The following is a 20,619-nucleotide window of genomic DNA, read 5'->3' as shown; positions in this document are numbered from 1 at the left end:
TGGATACAACTTACAGCGACATACTGTATATCTTTTTTTATTTATGCACGTACACTAATATTGTAGCGGGCGCCAAAGCCGAGGCCTCGAAAAAAAGTAGTTCCGATGGCGGACAGTTAATCTCAGGATTGGGATCTCCCAAAATAAAAAAAATCGTACGGCATTTGAAAAATGAAAATTTGTAACATGACAATTTACCGCTGTTTGTGAAAAAATCTGCAAAAAAAAGATTTTACCGAAATTTGAAAAAAATTTGTGAAAAAATCGCCCGTTTATCTTTAGTTTTTCATGGTTAAAAAATATTTATTTTTAATTTTTTTGTCAAATTGTGGTAAATGTTCACGTAAGAAACCTTCCTTTTTCAAATGCAATACGATTTTTTTATTTCAGATATCTCAATCCTGAGATTAAGTTCCGCCACCATTTTTCGAGGCCACGACTTTAGTGCCCTATAGAATAATATTGTACGTGCATAAATAAAAAAATATATATTTTTTGTACTCTCTAAGAGTTATATATTAATATGTAAAAAGTTTTATGTCCATTTTTAATAAAGGTTCTGAGAAAAAAATTCTTGAAGAAAATGATTATTTTGGTCTTATATAGTGTACTAGTACCTTAAAGAGTCTCCAGGTAGACACCAAATCCGTATTTACTCTTAAGAAAATTCCACTCCTAAACATCACAGAGCCTCCATTAAACAATCTAGTCTCTCTTATGTTGCGCTGTGCATATAGCTCACTTGGTCGACAAATAACTGTTAAGGTGTCGACCAGAATTGTTAACGTTATATGCCTTTCCATTTTTAAAGAATTGTTAACTGTTTATTTTTATTGTTAATTTAGTTTTGTTTCAGTTAAAACATGTCATGTTAAAGAATAAAAGCGTATAATTTCTTTGTTTCTAAAGATATAAACCATTCAAAAAACAGAATGTTTACAAAACACAAGACTCCAATACCATTTCAATGTATACTTATATCCACACTTTTATCTCATCCTCCCTACAGGATGTTGCAAACTTAACATAAGATACAATTTTTTTTCTTCCACCTGGTATAAGTTTAAAAAAGAAGTTTAAGTAAACCTTTGCCCAACTGTCTAAGAAAAGAATATGTATACTCACCAAAGAATAAAGTCAATATTTTTTGGTGTAAGTACCAAAGAAAAATTTAAAATAACAAAAAAAAAATTAGCGGAATGAGTTAACCTGTTCACGAAAAAATCAACTCTAAAAATGACCATAATTTTAGGTGATGCATAACTTTTGAAACTATGTGTATATTGAAATTGTCAAATGTATATCTAATTTTATTGCCGTTATATTTGGTTTTTGTCACAATATTAATTTATTTTTAAAAATGAATAACCATTTTCAATTTCGTTGCAAAACGAAAATACAGCCGAACCGTATTCAAGTCCAATCATAGAGTACCGCAAGCACCTCTACCGGTTTCGAAACTTATTAGTTTCTCATCAGGAGGCACATATGCTGCTCTCCCTGATCCAACCAAAACAAACCCCAGCCTGCAGTCCCGGATTGCAACGAACGAAATGGCATAGATGCCCTAGCGGCAACTGCTACCAAAAAGAATAAGTTTTCACTCTAATGGCATATAAAACAACATAATGCTATTCTACATGCTATTCTACATGCTATGTTGTTTTATATGCCATTAGAGTAAAAACTTAGTCTTTTTGGTCATCATCTATCTGGTCTTAATTATTTGTAAAAGAATTTGTGCACTTATAAAAATACAGAAAAATAAATACAAACTAAGAAATTAAATTGTAGTATTATTGTGCTCCATTCTAATCTTTTGTGTCTTGCAGTCTTTGTAGCCCGATCAAAAAACAATCTGACAAAAAAAAATAAAGGAAGAATGAAAATTTGGGAATAGGTAGTTGAAATTTTCTATTATTATATAAGAAAAAGTTTACAATTCTACATCCCCTCAATTTTACAAAAATGAGAAGGAATACCCCTTCTCGGGGGTGCAAAAATATACATTCAAAATAAGTCCGGAATTGGATAAAATGACTGATTCTAAGCAATTTTTGTTCTATAGAGTTTTTCACTACGTCAATACCTTTTGAGTTATTTGCGAGTGAATATGTTCATTTTTAACAAAAGAAAACATGTTTTTGACGGGTTTTCGCAAATATATAACTCAAAACGTGTTAGTGATGCTCTGACTCGAAATTAACTATTTTCGCCCCGTATGCCCCAGTATCTGAAGAACAACAAATCTAAGTCAGAAGTAGTTAATGATGTTGACACAGAAATAAACCACTTAGAAAACATTGGGAAAGAAATATTAGACTAATACCTAGACAGAAGAAGAGAATCCAAGCGGAAAGACTACGTTGCATATCAGTTTCTAGACAAAGAGATAAAAAAGCTGCCAGAGAAGCTAAAAACAGAAATCTGGAAGAACAGTGTGAAGAGATCGAGATATTGGAACGTAAACACGATTCTTTCAACCTCCACAAAAAGATCAAAGCAACAGCAGGCATCTATAAATCAAAAAGGCCGGGACAATTAACAGACGCTCAAGGAAATCCAATAGTTGATATTGAAGAAACAAAAACAACATGGATGAACTATGTGACAACAACATTTAAAGACGATAGGAATGTCACCACCACACAAAATAAAAATGACGATACCGGACCACCTATTCTCGAAGCGGAAGTAGAAGCTGCTATAAACAACATTAAGGAGGGAAAAGCCGCAGGACCAGACGAGTTCTACTCAGAATTTTTGAAAATTATGGATAAAGACGAAGTAAACAGACTTACCTCGATCTTCAACAATATATAACAAAGAGGAAAAATACCACAACAGTGGCTAAGATCAACTTTTATAACAATCCCTAAAAAACCCAATGCCAAAAAATGTAAAGATTATCGAATAATAAGCCTTATGAGCCATCTCCTGAAAACGTTTTTAAAAATTATACATAAAAGAATATATAAAAAGTGTGAAGAACGCATGACAAACACACAATTCGGCTTCAGGGATGCATTGGGTACTCGAGAGGCACTTTTTGCAATACAAGTTCTCTTTCAAAGATGTAGAGACGTGAATTATGATATATACTACTTACTCTTTGCTCGTTTATCCTGACTCCTTCTGAAGAGTGCGATATTGCATTCGCACACATTACCTCAGAGAAGACGTTAAACATTATCAGTTATAGCACACAACCCTGCCTGACACCTCGTTGTATTTCAATAATAAGCCTTGACGTGTTATCATTGGTCTTAATGATTGCTGTATGATTCCAATAAATCGCTTCTATAATTTTAAACTTTCTTTTGTCAACTATGATGTGACAAGTGACCTCGCGACATCTGTATATTCTGTTCTGTATGTTCGCAAGAAAAGCTTCAGAATGTGATTTAGTAGACTTATAAGGCGGAAGTCCTGGCATTTGGCGTTTTAATAATTAAACAGGTATAAGATTTTAAAATATTTTCAATATTATTGAGTTGCGTTCATGAGACGACTTTATTAAAACATAGTTCATTCGATTTCGTGAAATCAACTTTAACCTATCATCAAAGAAACATGAAACGTAAATTACGTTTCATGGAAATAAAACACTGCTAAACAAATATACGTCCGGAATCACACTCGTTTCATTGGTAGGCGGACTTTTAGATTTGTTTAGCAGTATTTTATTTTCATGAAACGTAATTTACGTTTCATGTTTCATGTTTTTCGTTTCATGTTTCTTTGGTGTACGGCTTACCTAAGAACACCCCAAGTAGCAATTTTTCGACGCATTGGTTGTCAGTACAAACAAATGCACTGTCTACAACGTTGCCCGAGAGCATTTTCAGTTGTTTCGGCCAACGTCCCCTACCCCGACTGACATTACGATGTTACAACCTGTAGTTATACGGGCAACTAATTTATTACCATTTTGACAACTACATATCACACTTCAGTTTTTTCAACAATCGCAACGACTTAAAAATGTTATAATGCTAAACTAATTATTATATATTTTATTTTGATGGAAATTTTCGATTTATTTAACAACCTGTTTATTTGTTTTTTTAATAGCTGGTTTCCATTCCATTGTTTTATCAGTAGATTTGAGATTTGATAACCATCTTTGTATCTGCTTTGGTAGACAGGGTTGCCAGGTCAGTTTTAACTCTTTCAGTAGTTTTGTTTTCAAAAAATCAGTAGATTCTTTTAGGCCATGTAAATATACAGTAATACAGTGATATGCACATCCGTCCTAAATGTCCCAAGAGCAATTCCACAAAATTGGAAACCTAATTATTCCAAACCACCAACTGGTAATTATCATTTTTTAGCTAAAATCTACTAAATCAAAAACTAAAATAAACTTAAGTATTTTTGGGATATATTTGGGATTTTTTATAATAAAAACAACAGCTAACTTAAGGGGATAGGCGCAAAATGTCGTCTGTTAAAATGTTCTATGTATTTTAAATGTTTTCGTTTTTTGCGAATCCTTAGAAAACTATTAAGTATTTTTGAAAAATTTAAACGCACAAAGAAAGATTACGTTATTGCCGAGGACCGATAGTCCCTGAAAACTCCTATAATGTTTATTTTAATACGTTACAGGGGTGAAAAAAAGAAAAAATTTAGTGACTTTTAATTCCAAATATCTCGTTCAAAAGAAACGTTTTGGTTTTTCTAAATAATGCAGTCTTTCATTCTGCGTTTAAATTTTTCAAAAAGACTTATTATAGTTTCCTCATGATTCGAAAAAAATGGATCAAATTCTGTTCAAATATACCAAAAATCAACTAAAAAATATTGCCTACTAGAATTTTTTAAAAAATATCAAAAATCTACCAAAAAAGTAGAAATCTACTAAATGTGGCAACGCTGTTAATGAGAATGATACACTTTTGACACTGGTCACATGACCTCTGTCACCCAATAAGAGGGTGCGTTCTAAAATGGTTTTGATAGTCGGCGCGGCTGGGTTTGGTTGGCGATTGGACTTCTAAGTTGTCTTATCCGTCTAAGGTTGGTAATTAGGTATTTTTTTAGTAATATTGGTAATATTGTTTAATACGCCATTTTGGTTTTACTTGAGATTTTTGGGATGTAAAGAAAATGAAAACACAGAATATAAAAAATGCAGGCATTTTCTGATAACTTTAAAAGCACCATCAATACATTAAATTTATACAGAACATCTTTAACATAAATTTTGACTTTTATATTAAAATTTGATTTTTTAAATTTGCATATTTTTTGTCAAAAATGTCATAAAAAAAAGCAGCGCGTGTGTTTTTTAAAGGTGAAAGATCCATATTTGACGGTAATCTGAGATGCGTTTATAAATTTCACATCAGGTAATAAGTCCTTTATGTATTTATATCATATAAATTTAAATACCCAAGACGATATCAAAACAGTTTACTTTTTGGTTTTCGCATTCACCATACAGGTGTTAAAAATATAGGTAAAAAAACATAACTAGTCGGAAAAAAACATAACTAGTTGTAAGGAAAAGTTGCCACGCAGTAGACAACGTTGTCGCGTCGACAAATTGCTACTTGGGACCCGTCAAACAAATCATAGCATGTAATTTGTCTTTAAATAGACAACCTTATACAGTAAAATTCTCCTGTTAGTGATCCCATAGTAAATCATGAGGAAAAAAACAGAAAAAGTGAAAGTCACGATAATAAAAACAATTTTTTGATATTCACACATTAATTTTATTTGCCTTTATAAAAATTGAAACAATAAAAAGGTGTTTATTATTTGTTAAAATCTAATTAATTTTTAACTGCCATTTTTATTTTAGTGCACTTAAAATTATATTAAATATTGAATTATGCACCTTTTTTGAATTTAATTATATACCTATGTTGCCAATGCTAACACTGTACCGTTAAAAATTGGCCGCATTGATGGATTAAGATAAACGGCGTATCCTCCTGTACCGGAAAGGTCTTTATATACAGGGTGTCCAGAAATTCTTCAATCAAACGAAGACCGGATATTCCTCAGGTAATTTTTAGATAATTTAACCCAATTCATCTGGAACGAAAATGATTCCTAAGGGAGCTAGAGCTCTTTTAAGATAGCGTCTTGTAATTAGTTTTTGTTTAAATTAAAAAAAAAGAAAACTGGTACGCCTATTTATCTTTCAGAGATAAAGCGACTCTCTTAATTGTGAATTTCTAGTACCGGTCATAGGCGTTCACTTTGAGTAGGGCAACGGTTATTTTACCGCATAACTTTTTTGTCTTTAACTTATGTATTTTTGATACTAAATTATTAAATTCTGAGGTGTCCTAGTATTAATAGTTACTCTTACTTTATATTGTTAAGATGCACCGTTTTCTGGAAAAATCAATTTCAAAATTATTCGCGATTTGAATATAAAAATAATTTTAAAAATATTTTCAAAATAAAACGATGCAAGAGTAACTTTTGGTACTAGAATATCTTAGAATTTAATAATCTGGTATTAAAAATGCTTAAAAATTAATCACGAACCTATAAAGCGGTAAACTAACGACTGACCTACGCAGAACGGACGCCTATGACCAGTACTAGGAATTCGCAATTGATAAAATCGATTCATGTCTAGGAGATATATAAACGTACTAAATTATTTTTATAAATATTTTTTTTTCAAATTCAAAACATGAAAAATTTTCAAATTGATTTTTCTAGGAAACGGTGTACCATACCGACCTAAATCAAGAGTACCTTTTAGTACGAGAATACCTCAGAGTTTAATAATCTATTGTCAAAAATACTCCAAAGTTAAAGACAAAAAAGTTATGCAATAAAATAACCATTGCCCTACCCAAAACGACCGCCTATGATCGGTACTAGAAATTGATGGAATCGATTTATATCTGGAAGATAAAGAGGCGTCTTTATGACGAGCTTGTCTTTTTTCGACATTTAATTCGACGACATTTAAGAAGAGCTTGTCTTTTTTTTTAATTGGAAGCGTTTTGCATATATAGCTCTCTGCATTTTCCATTGTTTTTGTTTACTCTACAAATAATATGTATAGTAGTAGGGGAGGAAAGTATGCTATTACTCAAGCCTTATGGGGACCTATTGGGTTGTGAAGATTAAGTCCTAAAACCAAAAAACCTTAAGTTCAGTTTCCCATTTTAGTGCGGAATTTTCATTTTTTAATTTAATTTTCGATTTACAACAATCGGTTTTTCCGATTATGGCGCCATCTATCCATAATTCGAAAAAATGTATCGAATACAAGGGGCACGCCAGGTTTACCCAACACGACTCTACCTTATCGGTAGAGTCTACGAGAAGTGTACGGTAAATTGAAGCTGTAATTACAAAAGGAGAAATATGTATGTATTTTTACTCACTTTATCACGCTCAAAAAATTACGGGATCTGGATTTTAATTCATATTTTTTTTTTGTAATTCTCGTATCGAAATTACGCGTGAAGTTAGTCGTACGGATGACAGTTGTGGAAACATGGGCGACCCGAATACAAGTTACTTATTTTTACCAACAGTTGGTCTGTGTTCATTGAACTGGTAAGAACCACGCGTTCTATTCGGACAGGAAACCATGTTGCCCTTTGAGTATTAACAGTATATAATCCAGAACATCTACTTGGAGACGATATATTTCGTACAATTATATTATTTAAACCATATGTGGCAACAAGCCACCGATCTTTAGAAACTGCAGAAATCACTCTCACGAATGACCTATCCATCCTCAGCGAATACCTTAAGAAATGGAGACTACAACCAAGTGCTACAAAAACTGAAGTATCAGCTTTTCATCTCAACAACAAGCTGGCAAACAGAGAATTGCGAGTGTATTTTGATAACAAGCTGTTAAAACACAATAAATACCCGAAATACCTTGGAGTTACTCTGGATAGAACGCTCACATTCAGAGAACACCTGACGAAAACAGCAGCAAAATTGAAAACACGCAACAATATAATACAGAGACTCTGCGGCACTACATGGGGGTCCACAGCATCCACTTTAAGATCCTGTGCTCTTGGCCTGATATATCCGGTGGCAGAATACTGTGCACCAGTGTGGCTAAATAGCAAGCATACCCACCTGGTCGACACTCAACTGAACCGTACTATGCGTATGATACCGGGCACAAATAAGCCCACCTCTACAATGTGGCTACCCACCCTTAGTAATATAGCATCACCCAACCTACGCCGCCAACATGCATTGGTTAAAGAATACAACAAAATAATGGAGAGTCGCCAGCTTCTAGTCCACAACGACATCCCTGATATTCTTGGAAACCGACTCCGATCCAGGTTACCCCCTCTACAATCTGCTCAAGCGCTGCAGCAATCCAACTTTGAATTAAATACCCGATGGAGAGAAGATTGGGAAAGTAAGACAGATCCGCATTACCATAGCCTACCGGACTTCATAGAAAAACCTGGCGAATTTGAGCGTCCCCGTAAGATTTGGACAGCCCTTAATCGAATTCGAACAAACTGTGGAAGATGCGCCGACTCCCTCTACAGATGGGATAAACTTCCCTCGCCTTCTTGTGACTGCGGCGCTGCAAGACAGACGATCAGACTTCAGGACTGCCCACGCAGAGCATACACAGGCGACCCTATAGACTTTGTAATGGCAACCGAAGGGTCAATCGAATATATAAAAAAATTGGACATCTGTTTGTGATGCATTGTATAATGCATAAATCTAACTAATATTCTGTGATGTACTTAAGTCATACGCTAAATAAATTTAAACCATATATTTCGATGTTACCACTTTTTATAGTGTGCTAGTTTCATATACTTAACCTAATTCACTGAAGATGAGCTGAATCAGATCGAAAACGTTTTGAAATCCATTTGGATGACATTTTCAAAAGTTTTTATTAAACATTTTATACCAATACACAAATCGAAGTGTTTGACGTCTGTATTTGAATCAATTTATCTCTGGAAGATAAATATGCTTTCCAATTTTTGTTTTTGTAAATATAAGTGTTCTGGAGATATTAAAAAAAACTAATTACAAGACGCCATCGTCAAAGAGATTAGGCTTCCTTAGGGAGCATTTTTGGACTAGGTGAATTGGGATTAATTGTCTTAAAATTATTTGAGGAATCACTTGTCTTCGCTTTTCAGTAGAGTTACTGGACACCCAGTATGTGTTTTAATATTTTTGATAAAATATTTTATCATTTTTCATAAACTAATAGTTTTATCGATTGGCAGAAAATTAAAATAATAAAACTTATTTTATTACTAAGTAGTTAAAAACCATCACATCTTTTTGTATATAAAAGCGGTACACTAAATTAATATTAAAATAAATTTTTTATTAAGTGAATTTAAAAGGGATTAAATTTAAAAAGTATGCAATATTTATTGCTTTTTGTTGTATTATATGTTACCGATGTTAACACTTTGGTGCTAAAAAATTACAAAGTTGGTGAGTGCACATATTCTAATATTTATCAAAAACTCCAAAATCCATTCGAAGATGATGAGAGTTACATCATGTTAAGAAATGGTTTATCAGATGCTTTTCGCCTATGGGATCATGGACATGTACCATATGTATTAAATGGAAATTTTACAGAATACGAGATTACAATTTTGAAACTAGTTATTGACCTTTACAGCTATTACACATGCGTTAATTTTGTTCCGAGAACAGATGAGAAATTTTATGTACAAATTAACAATAACAATATGGGCTGTTTCGCTGACGTTGGTAGAAACATTTTTACTGGTTTTAGCAGAATAAATTTCGAAAAAAGTTGTTTTGGTCGTGTTGGAGCTATTATACATGAATTTATGCACGTTCTTGGATTTTTTCATGAACAGAGCAGGTCCGATCGAGATGAATATGTCAGTATTAATTGGAATAACATCGAACCAAGTCAAACCCGTAATTTTGATAAAGTGAACGTCAATAATTACAATGTACCCTACGACTACGATTCAATTATGCACTATAATTCTTATGCCTTCAGTATATATGGACCTCCCTACATGACCGTTGTTCCAAGGGATATGAATGAGGCGTACCGTCTGGGACAGTTCTGCGGATTTAGTAAACTTGACATAACCAAAATAAATAACGCGTATAATTGCCCGCAGAAAACTGCCGAACTAAACCTTCAAGATGGAATTCTTTACGGCTTGGATCTGACAGCTGTAGGACCACCAGAATATGTGTGACCACCACTATACTAAGAACTAATCTTTTAGATACTGGTTAAAGGTAAAATTTACATTAGTATTCATGTTACATGTTACAATCGAGGGTTATAATTGTAATAATGTAATATTCTAACAATATATTTTTTCTGCATTTTGTCATGTAGTATTATTTCACTGTTATTTTGAGCATATAACGTAGGTACATAAATAAATGATCGGTCGATTATAAATAGGGGAAATTTGGATAAAACGGGACAGTCGGATTAAACGGGATACCTGGCCTAGAGACCCAACTAGTGCTACTATCAATCGGACAACGACGAAAACTCGTTCTCAGTCGTCATTTTAACATTCTAAATTCGTTTTACCTCGATGCCACTATTTGATGAAAAGTTGTTGTGTTTAGAATTGTTTGACTCTATTTTTTTGGTACTTTGTACTTTTAAGTGTGTTGTTTTCTACATTATATTCAGTGGCGTAGCTGACAGGCCCGCAGGGCCCGCAAGGCGGGGGGCCCCGACGTTAGGAGGGGCCCCTTGAAGCCTTCAAGCTAAATACTTCTACTTTCTTTAAATTTTATTTTGGATTGAGGTGGAACGCTCTTAGCAGACTAGGGAAGGTGTCCCTAGTACTGTTGGATTCGGACAGGAGAGGAGAAAAAGCTGGGCCCCATAGACCAGAGTATGGTTCATGCGCCCCGCGTGCCCCCCATAACCAGCCGCCAACCAACTAAAACCACCCCCTCTTCCGACCCGGAACATCCCTGGACGTGTTCATTAGTGAACGATACATAGGGATATTCCGCGCGGTCTGTAAGTAGGTCCCAAGAAGATTTGCATAAGCCCTGCTATGCTATCCTCACCTTCCTAAGAGCGGATAGGAGGATAGGGGGGGATCTTTAAGTGACGTGTTGAATTGAAAATAAAGATAAAGTAGGGGTTGAGGTCATGTGTATCTATGTACGATATTACTAAATATTATTCTTAACGTAAGATAAGGGAATAGGGGTATATCTCTGTATACGATGTTTGTAAATCTTACTGAGAAGAGTGTTGTTCTTTTTGTATTTTTTTTTTAATTTCTTTTATTTTTCTATTTTTTTTTTATTTTTTACTGTTATTTTTATTTCTTCTAATTTTTTATTTTTTTTTCTGCTGACTTTAAGGTCCCACTTCACCCATTTTGTTGTTCTACCCGTTCTAGAGCCGCTTTACGTTTTACGATGGCCGTAACGATGTCAATTATAAATTCAAAATTTATTTTGTTCTCGATCGCGACGTTAATTATATTATCTGGGCCTACCTCACCAAATCTGTTCCTGAGCTCGGCCTGTTCGAGAGCGAAGACGCTACACCGGAAGACACAGTGCTCTGCGTCTTCCCTCACGTGACATGTCCGGCACACGTCGTCATCAGTCTTGCCGATTCTGTGAGTGAACGCCCGGAAGGACCCGTGTCCAGTTAAAAATTGAGTAAAATAAAAATTAACCCTCTTAAACTTGCAAGCATACCACGTCCCTACATTCGGGATGAGTTTTTTGGTCCACTGGGCTTTGTTATGTTCCGCCTCCCATTCTGCCTGCCAGTCCGTGAGAAGCTGCTCTCTGGCAGCCGCTCTTACCTCCGGAAGGTGACCGTTTTGTTGTTCGTATAATGTTTTTCTTTCCCTGGCTAGCAGGTAGATAGGAGGGGCGCCTGCTATCACCTGTAAGGCCGTGGTAGACGTAGTCTTGTATGCGCTGACTACGTTCAACAGAGGTTTCCTCTGCGCCTTGTTTAGCACGTCTCTATATTTCTTATAGCGTAGAACCTCGACCCAGACTGGAGCTCCGTAGAGAAGGGTGGACTGTATAGTGTGGAGGTACAGTCTCCTTTTAGCACTACCTGGCCCTCCGATATTTGGTGTTATTCTTCGGAGGGCCCCGGTTTGTGCCTCCGCCTTCCCTACCACCCTCGTAAGGTGCTTGGTGAACCTCAGTCCACGCTCGAGGTCTACGCCCAGATATTTGGCGCAAGAGGAAGGTTTGACTATGTTATTTCCAAAACGGAATACCAGGTCTGGTCCGCCTCTGGGTGCCTTAAGAACCACCACCTCTGTTTTTGCGCTTGCAAGTTCAAGATCAGTCTCATTCATCCAGGCGTTCACCCGCCCGAAACAGCTTTCCGCTATATTCACTAGCTCCAGGTAGTGATCGTGGGTAACTAGGATAGCTAGATCGTCGGCGTAGGCTACAGCTTCGCAATTCTCTCCGTAGCGGAGATTTAATACACCGTCATAAAGAATGTTCCACAGCGTGGGCCCAAGGACCGACCCCTGTGGAACGCCGACCGTGAGTTTACTTGTTCAGTTTTTGTTCACGATAATAACCCTGTTGGATAGATAACTCTTGACAATATTTATCAAATAAACGGATATGTTGAGAGCTTCCATCTTACTAATGATGTGCCCCCAATTTGCCGAATTGAACGCATTTTTTACGTCAAACATGATCAGTACAGCCCAACCTTTCCTAGTGCTCCCGACGTTTTCCGTGATGCGCCTGACAGCGTCCACCGCCGATCTCGCCTTCCTGAAACCATATTGCCTGTCAGAAATGGCATTTGAGGCATCTAGTTCCGCTTGTACTTTAACTAGTTTTTAACTATATTCTCGAACAATTTGCCTAGGCAGTCAAGAACGTAGATCGGTCGATAGGCGCTGGCCTCTTCCGGGTTTTTTCCGAGTTTTGGTATTAATGTGAGGCGTGCCCGTTTCAGATCATCCGGGAAAACCTGGGACACGAGGAGCCGGGACAGTACTGATCTCACCAACTCAGGTTGAACATTTACTAAAATTTTGATGACCTCTGGCGGCACGCGGTCAGGTCCCGGCGACTTCCCTGCCTTTATCATTTCCACGGCCCTGGAGAGCTCCATGGTGGTGACAGCTTCTGGGTGCTCACATAAAGCCGGCAAGAACAGCAGTTCAGGCCTCCTGGGGAAAAGGATGTTCGCAATGTCTCGTTTCTTTACATCAGTAAGTCTGTAAGCGGTTTCGACTTTAAGGGTTTTTGTGACTAACCTGTAGGCCTCACCCCAAATGTCATTCTCAAGCGCATCACACAGGTTCGTCCAGCAGGCGCGCTTAGACCTGCTGATGATCTTCTTCAGGTCATTTTTTGCGTTCTTATACGCGTCTTTGGCCTGCTGGGTTCTGTTCCTCTGTGCAATGCGCCTCAGTCTGAAACACTGCGTGCGATGATTTTGCACATCCTCATTCCACCAATACGGTACCGTATACGATACCTGAGTGCTGCTCGTGCTGGCCTTATGCGCGCGTATTATGGCACTTCTAAGACTGGATAAGTTCGTGACCTCTCCGCGTAAGTCACTAACTCTCTCGGTGAAGATTGTCCTATTGAATGCCACAACCTTTCGGCCGTCACCGATGTTCCTCTTGGTGCCGACCTCGTAGGAGATATACTTGTGGAATGTGAATAGATTGTCATCTAGCACATCCCACTTCGTGACCCTACTGGCATACTTGTCTGTCACCAGCGTAACGTCGATATGGGTGCGTGAGTCCCCTCTCTCGAAAGTATGCTTGCCGTTGTTCACGGCTAACAGATCGACAGAGGAGATCCACTCATTCCATACCTCTCCTCTACTATCGTTCCTTGGGGATCCCCACAGGACAGATTTCGCATTAATGTCTCCAGCGATAATATAGTCTTTCTCTACCAAAGCCGTTTCCATGATGCCATCCACCTTATCCCGATAGGTCGCCATGTTGATATTGGGAGAGATGTAGCAGGCTATAATAGCCACATCAACCAGGTTGAGTTTTACTACTCCCTCCCTTCTTGTGACTTTATCTACACATATGTTCTTGTTGATAAGGTGGATAGCGACATCGCAGAGCGTATCCGATATCCATCCGAAATTCCTGACAATATTCTTATTCGGCTCTGGAATAATTATCAGATCCGCCCCGATGTCCAGGGCTTTCGCATGGACCAGGTCGTGCGCCATCTTGGCTCTCCCGACATTTACCTGTAGGATCCTGAGTGGTTTGTTGACTGTTCCCGCCATTTCAGTAATCGAGAGTCATCTATCCCGGGTTAATCCAGGGGTGGGGTAATAGTGGGACTTTAGTCATCATCACCAGACATGGTGACATTGATGATATCGCCGTCTGGGTAGGACGCTGTGTGCTGTGCTGATTTGTCGCTCGTCTCTTTTTCCGCTCTGTGTTGGGGCGGAGACGTGTGATGCATGGGCATCAGCGACCCTTTGTCCATCATATCATCGAGCTTATCCTGCGAGGCTGGTGTGTCATTGCTTCTAAATACTCCTCCATGGAAAACTTCGTCGTCCATCTTCTCTCCCATATCAGTAATTAAAATAGGGGGTAGATTAGGTGTCACACTAGTAGAAGCCTGTAGCTCATCCGTTATTGTCTCTGTATTTGTATGTGTCGTATCAGAAGAGTCCACTTGTTCACTTGTTGTGGCCAATTTATCGGGCTGGGGGGTATATAATTGAGTGGGTTCGGGTGTTCTTTGTTTCTCCGCTGTTCTTGCTCTCTGGAGGGCTTCCCGGAAAGCTGGGCATTTAGCGCTTCCATGCCTATGAGCCTGGCTGCATACCATGCAGTACTCATCGCCTCCGCATGCGTCCATCGCGTGTCCCGGCTTACCTCACTTAAGGCACGACCCTGTGCGATCGGGTCCGTTACATTTGGTAACGTCATGGGAATAACTCCAGCACTTCTGGCACCTTCTCACATTGTATCGCTTTTCGACTTCACACCGAGCCAGGCCCACCTTAAGGAAACCGATGTCTAGGAGTTTCTTCGCAGCCTGCGCGCTTAGAACTAAGGTGGCCGCCTTGGTATTGTTCCTCATGGGCCGAATTTGCTTTATTACAAATGTCGGATCCCATGCACCCAGATATTGTTGTATGGCGGCATTTATATGCGTCTCTTCGGTGTTGGCTGTCATCCCCCTAAGGTGGACGACAGCTTGCCTTTCAGAGCCCACAAGTTTGGCTGTGAGCCCGTTTTCCTTATTTGAGATGGCGTTTTTTATGGCCGTAACTGCCTCTTGGTCTTTGTCCAGAGTTATTAATAACCCCCCGTCCCTAGTCCTACGCAGGCTCTGGATAGCCCCCTTTGCCTGCGTGTCGCCAACGGCCTTCTCCACCCCCTCCAGGAGCTGAGAGTATGTAGCATATTTTTTCGTTACTATAAATCCATATGTGTGTCTATCCTTCCGTGTGACCGTGGTGTGTACCGCCACCTGAGCCACCTCAGTCTTGTGGAAAATGGCCTCAGCCATCTTCCTTAATTCCACAACCGGCATGTAGCTGACGTGGTGGAGAGCTACCGAATCCCCCGCTTTAATCTCCTTTCTGGCACGTCCCAGGGCATTCCAGAGTTGCTCCGGTGTTTGACACTTCAGTCTTATAATTTTTTCTTCCGTGGTGTGTCTTTCCCCCTCTCTCAGCACCGTATAGGTGTGTTCCATAACTTCGTATTCTCCTTTCAGGGCCGTTAGGGTTGGGTATCGGTCCCTGTACAATATCTGAACCGAAAACACCATGTTTGGGTCTTTGGGTTCAAGGGCCACCACTTTAGTGTTACATTTAGATTCTAGGGGGTTTCCAATTCCTATTTTCGTTTTCCGAAAGATCTTCTCGGGCCAGTCGAAACGGGTGTGCCTCATGAAGTCCTCGTATGTCTCCACCCCTTCTAGGCTTGCCATCTTGACCGCCCCAGGGGAGCCATGCCAAGCATCTGTCTGCGTGCTCGTTTCAGCCGTTTTCGGTTTCTGTGTTGACATAGATGGGGTCCTAGACTCAGCGGTACATTGGCATCACGTGCCACATATATTAGCAAAAGAACGCAAAATGAGTTGATTGAATGTTGTAAAGACGAAATTTTGTTCTATAAACTAATACTGCGAATGAGAGTTGGTGGTGGAAGTTTGATTTGTGAATCTGGAAGGGATATTTAGAAAGTAGGGGAATGAATGACAAATAGAGATCAGAATGTTTTGAGCTGTCGAGAAGAGAAGTCCAGTAGTAGACGGTAGTGTACGGAGAGTGAGAAAGCCGGTGTAGTTCCGTGAGTGTGGAGTATCTATCGTGGAACGAGAGGTAGGCCAGGTTGAGAGTAAAAGAACCTCCTTGAGCCAAGAGTTCCCGGTAGCTGATTGCAGTTTCGAAAAAGGTAGAACACAGCATCACGACAGAAGCAGGAAACGAGAGCTATACGAGCTATTTTCAAAGGAGAACATTACTGGAAGCCAGGACGAGGTTTTGATCGCAGCCAAGGATAGCAGGAAACGGGTCTTGTGTGAAGGCATTCTCAGTTCACCAGAAAAAGGTCAGTCTCATTTGTTTGGACATGAATGTATGGGTTTTTCGTATTAAATACCACATTTAAAATTGAAGAAACATAATCAATAATATCAGAAAAGCTTCATCAAACTTAAATAGAATTGTTGCTAATAAATCAGAATAGTTAAATGTTAATAAAAACTTTCAATTGGAAACCAAAAGGAAATAAGATTCCCATGTGTAAATGTTATGTTTAAGAATAATAAGATATAGCAAATATTAAGCAGTGATTGCCATTTAAATAAAATAAACAATATTTTGATTACAATTGTAACCCATATGTGTTATTATTTTACTCTTTTCTTTCCTATCCCGATTAGGAACCATTCAGAAATACTTAGAAGCCACGTAAGTAAGTAATTAATTTTATAAAAAGCCCTGAGATTGAAAACATATTGATATGTGATCTGGTAAATTAATTAGATTATTATTAATGCATTGATTAAATTAAATGACATAAAAAAATATTTTCTCATATCAATAATCAAGATCACATCAATATATATATATATATATATATATATATATATATATATATAATGGATTTCTACGGCTGTCGCCGCCTCTCCATACCCAGCTTCCAATTTTTTCTATCGTAACACGTATCTTCATCTAATTGCCTCGAATCCATTGCGTCCTGAATATTGTCCCTCCAGCTTCTCCGTGGTCGTCCCCTTCTTCTTCTCTCCGGTGGGACCCACTCTAATATTTTTTTCGGCCAGCGAGTCTCATTCATTCTTTTAACGTGCCCGAACCATGTCAGCTGTCTCTTTTCAATATCGTCCATTATAGTTTTTTCCACCTTCATACGTTCTCTAATTGTTTCATTTCTTACATGTTCTAATCTGGAAACCTGACAACTTCTCCTCAAGAAGTCCATTTCTGTACTAAGTAGCTTCTTTTTATTTCTTGCACTTATGTCCCAAACTTCTGCACCGTAGATTGTAGCGCTCTTCATTATACTTTCATATATTCTTTTCTTTGTTTCCTTCCTGATATCTTTGTCCCATAAAATTGAATTGAGGGATCTAGTGATGCTTCTACCTTTATTGATCCTGTGTTGTATTTCATCTTCACTATTTCCTCGTTTGTTAAATATAGCTCCCAAATATTTGCATTGTTTCACACCAACAATATGTCCTTGTTCCAATGGTAGGTTTTCAATGTCTTCGTTTCCCACTATGAAATATTCTGACTTATCCATATTTATTACTAGGGAGCGGATTTATATGCGATCAATTTTGATGGAATATGCGCATATATATGCAGTAAAAAAACTCCGAAATATGCGCAAGATATGCACAAAAATTCAAAAAATGCGCATATCGAGAAACCACAAATTTTCTGTTATATTTTATTCTAGGGGGTTCTTTTAAAGGAAGGGGCGGCAATCTTATTTGTTATCTGTCAAATAAAATCATTATTTTTTATATATGCAATTTATTCACATTTGTTACAAAAACTAATAATTACCAATAGTTACCTATTTAAAATAAAACAACAATATCACTATTATATCTTCGATTATAATTTACTACAATATGTTTTTCCAAATTTTCTACGAGGAAACATTTTCTTTGATCAGATAAAATATTTTTTTGTAACTAGAAAAACTCCTTTCAACATCAACAGAAGTGATTGGGCCTAATTAAAATAATTTGTTAATGCCGAAAATTCTGCACTAAAATCAATTTCAAAATTTCCATTAAAAATTTGGCATATTATGTCCTCCAAAATTTTAAAGCCGTTTAAAGACGGGATCTGATCTAAAGCAAGAATATTTCAATTTCCATTAGAAAATAATAAAACTATGGTTAAAGCTGTAAATTCTCTTAACAATAGGGGATTTCAAAGAGACACCACAATTATAGCTATTAAATTGGGATATAAATTGTACTAAATATAATAAAATTAAATAAAATTTGACTCAGCCTGAATAAAATGAGTACCTTGGGTAAAACCAGGGGTAATAATAGGCGGTTGAAGCGTAGCACTGGCCCTGTTACCTTCCTTGTATACCGTAGGCCCTAGATATAGCAGACTACCCTGCTATACTCCCAAAGCCACGTGAGCGGTATAAAACGGGAGACTATTATTATAAATAAAATTCGGATTTCCTGGTAAACCATCATAATTTTAACATCCTACAATCATTTTATAACGGCGTACTATAAGCACTATAAGTACTTTGTGTAAAGATCGGGTATTTTTTAAGAAAAAATGAAAAGGCAGTGAATGAGCCGTCTCTCTTCAGGTAGTTCTCAAATTAATAGATAGGACAGCCTGCGCGGGGAAATATTTTTTGTCGAATTAAAAAATAATTTTTTTTTACTTAAATGTTTTTAAATATGCACAAAATATGCATGTTTCTTTAAAAATATGCAAAATTTATTAAAGTTCTCAAATATGCGAAATAAGCATGCAATATGCATATAGCATAAAATCCGCTCCCTATTTATTACTAATCCTGCCTGTTGGTAATGCTCATTTAGCTTCCGTATCATATAGCTTAAGTCATCTTATCTTGGGCTATTACAACTTGGTCGTCCGCAAAGTATAATGTAAATAGGGAGTCATCTCCCACTTTCAGTCCCATCGGTTTTACTGCTTTTGTCCACCTCTGTAAGGATTGGTCAAGGTATATTTTAAAGAGAGTGGGAGATAGACAACATCCTTGTCGGAGGCCTTTTGAAGTATTAAATGCCGCAGTGAAATTTTTGCCGTTTTTGATTCTGGTGTTAATGGTCCCATACAACATTCTAGTTGCTTGTATGAGTTTTCCATCGATACCGATGTCTTCCATTGAATTCCATAGTTCTCTAATGGGGACACTATCATAGGCTTTTTCTAGGTCGATAAGAGCGATGTGGGTTTCCTGATTTCTTTGTATTCTTTTTTCTAGTGCTATTTTTAAAGTGAAGAGATTGTCTACCGTTGAACGTCCCGCACGAAAACCAGCTTGTTCTTCAGCTTGCTTTCATTGAATTTCTTGTTCTATTTCATTTCTTAATAGCCTGGAGTATAATCTTCCAATGGTGCTTATGACTGCAATTCCCCTATAGTTTTTGGGGTTATTTTTAGGTCCCTTTTTATGTATGGGAGTAATATGTGATGTTAGCCATTCATCTGGTACTTTTTCTCCATTCAGGCATCTTTCGAAAAGATTTTTAAGCATATCCCATAGTTTGGGTGGTCCATATTTTATTAATTCAGGATTAATTCCTCCAGCTCCGGGTGGTTTCCGGGATTTCATATTTTTAATAGCTTTTTCCACTTTGGTTTTATCTAGTTGTATTTCGTGTTCACTCTGTATATCATTCTCTTTTTCTTGTATTCTTGTTATGTATTGTGGTCGTTTTTCTACCAATAATTCCTTAAAATGTTGTTCCCATTCGGCATCAGATATACTCTTAATTGTGTGCCCACCTTTATGTGATGTTCTGACATTCTTTATCATCTTCCATGCTTCTGAACTCCCAGTTCCTCCTAATTGTTGATCTATGTATTCACATTTTTTGATCCAGGTTGCGTTTTTTCTTTTAATCACTTCTCTTTTTACTTCTCTATTTAGGTCCCTGTATTGTTGTTGAATCTCAACGTTTTCCTGATTTTGTAGACGTTGTAGGTGAAGTTGTTTTTTCTTCTCTATTTTCTCTTCGATATCTTTATCCCACCATTCTGGTTTTTTTTCGTTTTCTAAGTTTCCTAGTGCTTCTTGTGCTGCTTGTTTTATGCATGCTTTTATGTGATTATATTCTTCTTCGGTTGTTCTTTGTTCTTGACTTAGTTTCTGTTCAAGTCTGTTACGGTACAGATATTGTGTACTTTCATGTTGTAAGCTATTAATATTATATTTTTCTATTCCTGGATCATATGAATTCCTTTTGTGTTCTTTTTCTTCGGAGTTATTTTGTTTTGGTATAAATGGAACATAAATTTTACCGATTACTAAGCAGTGGTCTGATCCGCAATCAGCCCCTCTGAAAGCTCTAACATCCTGGATGCTAAATTTTGCATTTTGTCTCGAGATTAGATAGTCAATGATTGACTTAAGTCCA

The sequence above is a fragment of the Diabrotica virgifera genome, chromosome 3 (assembly GCF_917563875.1).
Source record: "Diabrotica virgifera virgifera chromosome 3, PGI_DIABVI_V3a".
In the NCBI taxonomy this organism is placed as follows: domain Eukaryota; kingdom Metazoa; phylum Arthropoda; class Insecta; order Coleoptera; family Chrysomelidae; genus Diabrotica; species Diabrotica virgifera.
Note: the sequence above shows the minus strand (reverse complement) of the source record.